The following is a 10,498-nucleotide window of genomic DNA, read 5'->3' on the forward strand; positions in this document are numbered from 1 at the left end:
TTAGCCCCGCCCACTTTTGTATTGACTCCGCCCACTCATTAATTTTTCATGTGCCCACACACAGTATAATCCTCCTACAGTATAATCCTCCTACAGTCACCCGTAAATTATGTCCCCCCTCTATCTCTCCCCCAGTTTCATATACACCCTTCATCTGCCCCCAGTTTCATGTCCCCCCATCTCTGCCCCCAGTTTCATGTCCCCTCCATCTCTGTCCCCAGATTTATGTCCCCCCATCTCTGTCCCCAGATTCATGTCCCCCCATCTCTGTCCCCAGATTCATGTCCCCCATCTCTGTCCCCAGATTCATGTCCCTCCATCTCTGTCCCCAGATTCATGTCCCCCCATCTCTGTCCCCAGATTCATGTCCCTCCATCTCTGTCCCCAGATTCATGTCCCCCCATCTCTGTCCCCAGATTCATGTCCCTCCATCTCTGCCCCCAGATTCATGTCCCTCCATCTCTGCCCCAGATTCATGTCCTCTCCATCTCTGCCCCCAGATTCATGTCCCTCCATCTCTGCCCCCAGATTCATGTCTCCACATCTCTGCCCCCATATTCATGTCCTCTCCATCTCTGCTCCCAGTGTCATGCCGTCCTCTCCTTCATCTGCCCCCAGTTTCACGTTCCACATTACACTTACCTTCTCCTTCGCTCCCTCGCCGCTCTCTGCGCACCTCTCTCTCTCTCGCTGACACAGTTGTAGACGAGATGTGATGTCATCACATCGCGTCTACAAGCCAGTAGCCGGCGTACAGCGGTGAAGCAAGGAACTGACCTGTGTCAGCTCTTTGCTTCAGCCGCGTATGTGTTCAACTCACATCTGCGTCCTCTGGGACATATCGGGACATACCTCCCTCCAACCGGGACCGCAGACATGTCACCGGAATCGTGAATGTCCCGCGGAAATCGGGACGGTTGGGAGGTATGTGAAAGTATTAGTATGGCACTTTATGGCAGTATTAGTATGGCAGAATTAGTATGGCTATATATTGCGGTATCAGTATGGCAGTATTAGTATGGTAGGTTATGGCATACTTGATAAAGGGGTACCCAAAATCCCCAGAATGCATTGTGTGTTTTTGTTTGGTGTTCTTTGGAACTAAAACTATTTATACTGTACCAGTCCTGGATCCGCGCAGTCATTGGCCCGAATTTTCACATTCTGTTTATTTATAGAAAGCATTTTGCCGCCCAGTTGTCGTCTTTCACTTACGACAGTTCGGGCAAGTGGGCAGGGACAGGGGCTGGGTCGAGTTTAGGGCTCACTGTCTCTGTCTTTCTCTTCTTCCACTGGATCAGAGATTCTTTGGCTTCTAGTCAGAGATGAATCCACATCTTACGTATTATACACGTACCTGATAATGAGTTTAGGTTAGGGGTTACCGCTTTATTGTCAGGCCATTTTAGGCTTATGGTCTAGAGGTAAATCACACATAGATTGTAAGCTCTTTTGAGCAGGGCCCTCAGTCCCATTGTGTGAAATGACGTTCTTTGTTATGTATGTCTGTCTGTATCTGAACCCTATAAATTGTACAGTGCTGCGGAATATGTTGGCGCTATATAAATAAAATGTATTATTATTATTAGAGGATGTCAGGTGATGCAATGATATTACTACCACGTGCTGCATGCATTGTGCCATAGACAATAGGGAGAAGTAATACTAATACTATAATAATACTAATACTATATCAGGGCACAAAAACAGTGTTACTGCTACTATATGGGAGCATAAAGAGAATTACATTACTGTTACCTGTTATAAATGTGAGGCGGCATTGTATAGCACTTCACTATTTGCCATGAATAAAACACATAGGGTCACAACACTCACCCCTGTTTGCCTCAGTATGGTTGTTATTTTAATTTCGATCCGGAACAAAGTTGAAGGACTTTCCTTTTCATTGGATTGAATTGAATTCTTTGTGCTTGGAGTTTTGGTGACCCATCGAGGAACAATCATTCTTTTTTTGAGACCCCTGCAATTCTCTTGGCACCCACCCATCCAAGCACCATGATGTTGTGGTGAGGCAAGGGGGCCAGTTCCAATATTAACCCTGTGGTTCATTAACATCTAGTCCTGGCCCTGATTTCCTGGGTACTATGTATTAACAAATAAAGACAACTTAAGGTTAAGGCCGCACGGGCCGTAATCGCGGCGCTAAAGCGCTGCGGAAAGAACCGTGGCGTGAACGCATTGCGGTTCTTTCCGCAGCGCTTCTAAGAGAAAGTTCCCAGAGTTTTCCTCTCTTAACTACGGTGGCTTTCCCATAGATATAATTGACATGCTGCGATTTGCAAAGCCGCAACGGCTTTGCAAATCGCAGCGTGTCCACACTGCGATTTCTTCCGCAAAGTGGGCATGGGATTCGCATGAATCCCATCCACTTTGCTTGCACTGTAAAATGCAGCGATTTTTCCTGCAACGTCTCCACTGCGGGCAAATTGCAGCGTTTACGTCCCGTGGGGCCCGGCCTAATATAGAACTTTGCCTGTAAGGCTAAGGCCCCACATAGCGAGCTGCAACTAAAAAGCGGACTTTCTGCTTTGCTATGGGCATAATTGACATGCTGTGATTTCCAAAACTGCTGCACCTATTATTCCACAATGTGTGGATGGGCTTTGTGGAGTACTGTAAAACGCCACCGTATTTGCCGCGGCGTTTATGCCATGTGGGTCCCCAGCCTAAGATAGCAATATAACTAATACAAATGCTTAGATTATTTCCAACAACCAGGATTCTTTTGTCTAAACATAGGTAAATTTGATACAACGTTATCAACAGCAGTGACAATGTATAAATAAACAAGGATACAATTCATGAAACTGTTATACGTGTGCACATGCTTCGTATTGCATGTTAAGATTTGATCTGCAATAGTTCTGCCTGCTGGTTAAATCCAGAGAGGTCTATGCTGAAGTTCACACAATGTCATGTTTCCCGTTTGTGTTGTACATTGTTTTGTGGGGCTTATGTGTCAGCACCATGTGATGCCTTAGGATGGGACAAGTAGCAGTATTGCATGACATTGTAGAAAGAGTGGTGGAGATTAAGGGCATAACAGTGTAGAATAGAACAGTGAGGCTAAAGACTATAGTCAGAGACATGTGTATATGACATAGGAAAGCAGAGAACTCTGGATTTGAATCCTAAAAGAATTTTTCCTGCGGTGGTGATGCCTGCAGAGACGGCTGTCCTCCCTCCTGCAATGCCTCCCAGGCATTTTACACTAGTTGTTTTGCTGTGCGGGTTCCTGGCCCTGGCGTTGGATGTGGTGGCCCTTGTTAGCCCCGCTTGGGTGACCTCCAAACATTTTTCTCTTTCTTTGTGGGAAATATGCAGACAACAAATGGATGCATGGCACTGCAAATCTGTTTTGCACAGCGGTGAGTAACATGAAAGCGGAGTGTTACGTCAAAATAGGACAATGTTACTAAATAGTATCTCTAAGCTACAGTGTGTGATACTTGTGTGTAGAAAAAGAATCTTTCTAGAAGAGTCTTACATAGGGTTGAGCGATCGGGATCAGAAAAGATCGGATTCCAATCGGCGATCGAGTAAATTTCACTATCGTGATCGGAATCCGATCCCGATCTTTTCCGGCGGGATCGAGGTCAGAGGTTATCTCAAGATCAGCTCAACCCTATTCATGTATATATCATTCATAGGGTTGAGGGATCGGGAAAGATTGGATCCCGATCGGCGATGGAGAAAATTTCACGATCACGATTGTCTGGAAAATGATCGGATTTTAAAATCGATCCTGAAATCTCAAGATCGGCTCAACCCTAGTCTTCCATTGGCTAACCAAACCATAAAATATCATTGTACGTTTTTGGGGCATGAACGTCCCACTGTATAACATATTAGGGGATGTATATAAATATAATTTTTAAAAAGCATAAAATCAGAAGTCTACGTAACGGCTAAAGAAGATAAATTGCCTGAATGTAGCCTTAGTCAGATGTGACTTGAATTGCAGTTATGTTTAACCTGTCGCTGACATCCACGGTATTATAATAGTATGGCACCTTTACAAATAAAAGTAGAAAAATCATTTAAATTTAAAAAAATATCTATCTATATATAGTGGCTCACAACGTGGGGAGTCGACAATGACACAGTTCAAATAGGCAGTAGGCGTCACTCAATTCAGTTGCTTCAGCTCAAAAACAGTGTGCAAGCAAAAACAAACCAAATCTAAGCCTGTCCCTCTCTAGCTATAGACCAGAATACCCTTTGAGCAAGTCAAAAACACATAAAAAAACATAGCAGGAAAACTGTGTAACCCATCCCAGCGCTGCTTTCTCTCCCTCCGGATGTAAATCTGCCAGCCCTCCTTTCACCAGGATTCTTTCCCCAGTAATGGATATCAGGAAGCCTCACCTGGGAGCACCCGGGACTAGCAAAACCCCGTAATGGATTAGGGGTGTGGACTGGAAGACTCCCACTGCCAACCTGTTGTCCAGTCCAAAAAAATCCAGCCCATGTAACTTAAATAAAAGAGCCTTAGCAGACTACGTTCTGCTAAAACATGAATCCTTCTAGCAGAAAAAGGAACCCATTGAAGTTAATGGGAGGCACTTTTTTCAGTGCTGAAATTCCACACCAAATTCAGCGCCATTTTCCTACATGTGAATGCACCCTTAGGCTCAGTTTTAATATGGTGTTTTTTCAGGTGACTACAGCCTGGTAGGTCAGAAAACTTGCATCTGTTTTCCTGCAGGAACTCCCTTACCTCCTGCTTCTGGTGCACTGTCAGTGCCTCACCTATTCTTACTGGGGGAATTGGTTGCAACTAGAGATGTGCGAACTCTATCGAAACAGCCGTTTCGAATAGCACGCTCCCATAGAAATGAATGGAAGCGGCTGGCACGCAGACTTTGCCGGCGGCTGGCCGCTTAATCCCCCGCATGCCGTCTATGTCCTTTCAGTTCTATAGGAGCGTGCTATTTGAAACGGCTGTTTCGAATAGTGTTCACTCATCTCTAGTTGTAACTCCTCTTTAACCACAGTCAGGGTGGCTACCAAAGACTCCCGATCTTTCCACGGCTTGATGGTAAACCTAGAAGGGTTTTCTCCTGTCTAGTTGAAGCACCTTGCAGTTCACCTTACTCACCTTTTCTACAATCTCATAGGGACCCTGCCACTTTGTCAGAAACTTAGAGTACTAGAACCAGGACACTGTCCCCAGGATTAACCCCTTAGCGACCCTTGACGTAACTGTACGTCATGGGTCGCATGGGGATGTATGGAGCGAGCTCACACGCTGAGCTCGCTCCATACACGGCAGATGCCGGCTGTATAATACAGCCAGGACCTGCCACTAACAGCAGCGGTCGGTGCCCGAGCCGATCGCTGCTGTTAACCCTTTACACACTGCGGTCAAACGTGACCGCAGTGTGTAAACGGCGCCGGCGGCATGGGCGCCGCCATGTTTTGCCGATCGCCGCCCTCCTGAACGTCACAAGAGGGCGGTGATCGGTTGCTATGACAGCCGGAAGCCTATTGAAGGCTTCCAGGCTTGTCTCTGCACTAGATCTATTAGACGATGCCAGAGGCAGCCTCTAATAGAAGTGCTGCGATTTTCCTATTCACTGCAATACTGTAGTATTGCAGTGAATAGTATGAGCGATCAGACTCCCTAGGTTTCAAGGTACCTAAGGGGTCTGATCATAAATGTAACAGAAGAAAAAAAAAAGTTTTTAAAAGTATTAAAAAAATAAAAAAAATATAAAAGTTCAAATCACCCCCCTTTCCCTAGATCAGCTATAAAAGTAATTAAAGAACATTAAACATATTAGGTATCCCTGCGCTCCAAAATGCCCAAACTATTAGAATATTAAAACATTTATCCCGTACTGTGAACGGCGTAGCGGCAAAAAAAATAAAAACAGCCAAAAAGCGTTTTTTTCAACACTTTGCCTCCTATAAAAAATTGAATAAAAAGTGATCAAACCATCGGATCTTTCCCCAAATGGTATCAATAGAAACGTCATCTTGTCCCGCATAAAAAGACACCACAACCAGCTCCATACATGGAAATATGAAAAAGTTACAGGTGTTAGAACATGATGACACAATTTTTTTTTTCTATTTTGCAAAGTTTATCATTTTTTTAAAAGTATCAAAAAATTTCAAATACTATATAAATTTGGTATCACCGCGTTTGTACTGACACGTAGAACACAGGTAACATGTCATTTGTACCAAACAGTGAATGCTGTAAAAATTAAACCCATAAGAAAATGGCGCAAATGCATTTTTTCTCCAATTGCGCCTCATTCTGAATTTTTTTCCAGCTTCCCAGTACATTGCACAGCATATTGAATGGTGCCATTACAAAGTACAATTTGTCCCGCAAACAATAAGCTATCATGTGACTCTGTGAACTGAAAAATGAAAAAGTTATGGCTCTTGAAATGTGAGGAGGGAAAAACGAAAATGCGAAACCAAAAAATGGCCTGGTCCTTAAGGGGTTAAAGGCCCTTACCCTGGCTCTCACCTGTCCCCCTAGTTTCTACTTCCTAGTGTCTTTTAAAACACAGAAAACAGCTAGAAATTAGTGCTGGAGGGTTGCAGCCAGTAAGTGGTAAAGCAGACATTTCCTGCGGGCAAGAAAGTGAACATCAGAGGAGACCTAAGTAGGGACCAAAGCGGTGCCGGAAATCATGAATATCATTTTTGAAGATTGTTTTCCATTTTTAATTTGTTGTAAAACCCATTTAAGGCTGAAGCCCCACGTTGCGGAAACGCAGCTTTTTTTGTTGTAGATTTTGTTGCGTTTTTTTGAGGGGATATATAGGAAGCTCTTATATTTCTCCCTTCTGCTCAATCCACTCCTGGCTTTGGCTCAAAAAATCGCAACAAAATCTGCAACCAAAAATAGCTCCGTTTCCGTTTTGTGGGGCTCCAGCCTAAGGTTAAGGCCCTACGTTGCAGAAACGCAGCAGAAAAAAACGCAGCATTTTATAGTACCAGGAAAGTGAATGAGATTCTAGCGAATCCCATCCACACACTGTGGAAAAATTGCAGTTTTGGAAATCGCAGCATGTCAGTTATACCTATGGAAACGCCAGCGGTTTCCCTATAGGTATAATGGAAGCAGACAGTCCGCAGAAAAACCGTGATGCATTTCCATTGCGTTTTTTAGCTGTTTTCCACCACATGGTGCCTAAGGCTGAGGCCCCACATTGCTGAAACGCAGCTTTTTTTGTTGCAGATTTTGCTGCGGTTTTTTGAGCCAAAGCCTGGAGTGAGTTGAGAAGAAGGGAGATGTATAAGAACTTTCTTTTTATTTACCATTCCTTTTGTAGCCATTCTTGGCTTTGGCTCCAAAATCTGCAGTAAAAGAAGCTGTGTTTCCGCAACGTGGAGCCTTAGGCTTAATGTATGTAGATCACAAACGTGAAACCATTGAAATGTGTTTTTCATGTCAAGTCCCAATAATATCTGCAACTTATGCTATTATATTTGATTGCTAGTGTTGGTAACATTGTCTTTTATGTTTGTTTGCAGACTGGCAAATGGCTTCCCTGGTGCTGGTGTTTTGCGCTACACTTATTTGTGCCGTTTGGTTTATAGTTTGTGTGCTATGGATTTGTCAAGTGAAACAGCCTCTGAGATTTCGCAGTATATCACTCCTGCTTCTTGCATCAGGTAACAAAGTGTGCGAACCTTGAGGGAAAGGATTAGATGGAAAGGATCAGATAAAGTATGACCTCCCTCTTACATCATGTGTATATGGGGGTTTTTTTTCCATAAGGAGGACCTTTTACCACCTCTTCAAGTTCTGAGCCTTTGTTAATAGTCACTGCTCCACTGATTCCAGCACAGTTGGAATTTTCTCTCTAGCCCCCACTGTTACTGAGCAACAAGTGCAGGTAGTTTTGGTGCCTGATGTGCTATTTAAGCTCTGTAATGTCAGAAGAGCAGGGGGTGTGATTCAGAGCTCCAATCTGAGACAGCCAGTGTCCTAGCTCAGAATCGCACCCCTTGTCTGCTCCTGCCTGACATCACCCTCCTGACAGTATACAGACTAAATAGCAGACCTGGCAACAAAACTAACAGCACTGATCAGAGGCGTAACTAATGGGTCAGCACAGGGGAAGTGAACACATCTAAGTGGGCCCCCAACCAAGGTATACAGATATTACCATTATACGTTGACCGTATATTGGTATATACCAGCTCTACACTGATCTGAAAAGATGATGTAGATAGATACAGTACAAGAAAGTGGGACAGTTGCGCAGGCGCATTTTGGTCTTATTGTGATGCAGCTTCCCGCGTCAAAATCAGGATCAAAATAAACCATCCCGTGCCCTGTGTGAACTGGGCCTAAAGTTTGCAGCACAGATATCTTTGTCTCATCCATTTTCTAGGCACCCGACCCATATTGTCCTCACTTACACAATGTCTCAATCTAGCTGCTACTCCAGTTATAAAATTTGTAATATAAAAATCCCCAGAAAATGAATAATACCCCTGCGTGTTCCATTTAAATAATAGTACCCCTCAATGAATAATGACCCTAATTAATAATGCCCTGCGTACCTCCTTTAAATCATTAGTACCACTTAAAATTAAAGGGGTTGTCTGGGATAACCACTTTTTTAATATGAGGCTGGGGAAGGTGAAACAAAAAAACCTACTCACCTGTCCCCTATGGTCCAGTGTTTCCCAGCATGGTCCGCTCCTGCTGCTCCAGGTTTCCTTCTGGCGGAAGTCCCTGCCGCACATGACCGCTGAGGTCAATCAGCGGCCTCTGCAGCTTAAAGGGATTCTACCATTAAACTACCTTTTTTTTCTAATAAACACGTTGGAATAGCCTTAAGAAAGGCTATTTGTCTCCTACCTTTAGACGTGGTCTCCGCCGCGCCGTTCCGTAGAAATACCGGTTTTAACCGGTATGCAAATGAGCTCTCCACAGCAATGAGGGCGGGCCCCAGCGCTGAAACACCGATGAGCGCGTCCCCATCACTGCCCAGAGCTCTTTCCTGCGCCGCCTCCTTCTTCTGTAGCAACTCCGCCTCTTCTGGCTTCTCTTGCTCTTGTAGTTCTATACAGGAGCATAGAGAGGCCACCTCAAAATGGCCGCCGGCCAGCTCCTGTATTGAACTGCAAGAGCGGCTACCCCAAAATGGCCGCCGGCCGGCTCCTGTATTGAACGGCGGCCATTTTGGGGTGGCCTCTCGAAGCCAGAAGAGGTGGAGTTGATGCAGAAGAAGGAGGCGGCACAGGAAAGAGCTCTCAGGCAGCAATGGGGATGCGCTCATCGGCCTTTCAGCGCTGGGGCCCGCCCTCATTGCTGCGGAAAGCTCATTTGCATACTGGTTAAAACCGGTATTTCTACGGAATGGTGCGACGGAGACCACGTCTAAAGGTAGGAGACGAATAGCCTTTCTTAAGGCTATTCCGACGTGGTAATTAGAAAAAAAAGTAGTTTAATGGTAGAATCCCTTTAAGGAAATGGACACATAACATCACAATGTAGCGAGGACTTCCGCTAGAATAAAACACTGGAGCAGTAGGCCCGGACTGTGGTGGGAGACACTCCAGCACCCGGAACGCCGGCCGCCCCTTACGCTTTGCAGAGAGCAGGTCCTCTCCCTGCCTGCTCTCTGAATACTAACGCCGCCCCCTCCGCTCCGCCCCCTCCTCTCCACACGCCGGGTGACGTGGCCACGTAATCAGGCCTGCACCCGATGTGTGCCTGCGTCCTACGTGGGGGGGGTGCACGCTCTGAAGACCGGACAGAGGATCGGACCGAGAAGAACAGGGTGCTGCAGGTAAGCGGACACCGGTGGGGGGGGTTAATCACTATACAGCGTGGGGTCCAAAAATTGAAACAATTTTTGGACTACATGCTGTGTAGTCAGGGGTGAACCTAGCCTTTTTGCCGTAGGGGGGGCAGGGATTGGGGGGGGCAGCGGGTGTATGTGGGGGGTTGGGATTGGGGGGGGGGGGCGGCTTCCTGTTGTCCGCCTCAGGCGGCAAAAAGGCTAGGTTCACACCTGGTCTTATCCTTAGAGAGATGTAGCGTTCCATGAGAGTAGCTGAGATTTAGTTTATACCAGAATTTGACTTTGCTAATATAGAATACGGATTCAGATTCTTATATGTAGACTATTTGCCTTCATGTCACTTCTTCTCCTTCGTCCCTATGATTTTTGTGTTTCTCTATGATCCTAGAGGTTTGCGCTTGACACTCATACTTTCTTTCTTCCTATAGTTCTGTTGCAGATCAGCGGTCTCCTACTATTTTCTCTAAAGTTCATGGCAGCCAAATATTTCCTTCCCTCTTCCCAGTTTAGCTGGGGTTATGGGCTCGCCTGGGGATCCTGCATTTTCATGCTTGGAGGAGTTGTGATAAGTTGTTTGAGAACTGATCTCGCAAAGGAGTGACCACTTTCTGGAGCACGAAACCAAAAAATGATCATGGTGATGTGGACAAGACACATATGTGAAGATCTAGGAATGGACGCTCTTCAGC

General features: G+C 45.4%; 1 long non-coding RNA gene across 1 annotated transcript; it reads left to right on the forward strand.

Annotated features, from left to right (window-relative positions):
* Positions 1-3,011: 3,011 nt before the first annotated feature.
* Positions 3,012-10,498, forward strand: LOC142184329 (uncharacterized). Its single transcript, XR_012711815.1, has 3 exons — positions 3,012-3,389; positions 7,522-7,662; positions 10,238-10,498. It is a non-coding gene; the product is annotated as an uncharacterized LOC142184329 (long non-coding RNA).

This window comes from Leptodactylus fuscus, chromosome 11 (genome assembly GCF_031893055.1).
Source record: "Leptodactylus fuscus isolate aLepFus1 chromosome 11, aLepFus1.hap2, whole genome shotgun sequence".
Taxonomy (NCBI): Eukaryota; Metazoa; Chordata; class Amphibia; order Anura; family Leptodactylidae; genus Leptodactylus; species Leptodactylus fuscus.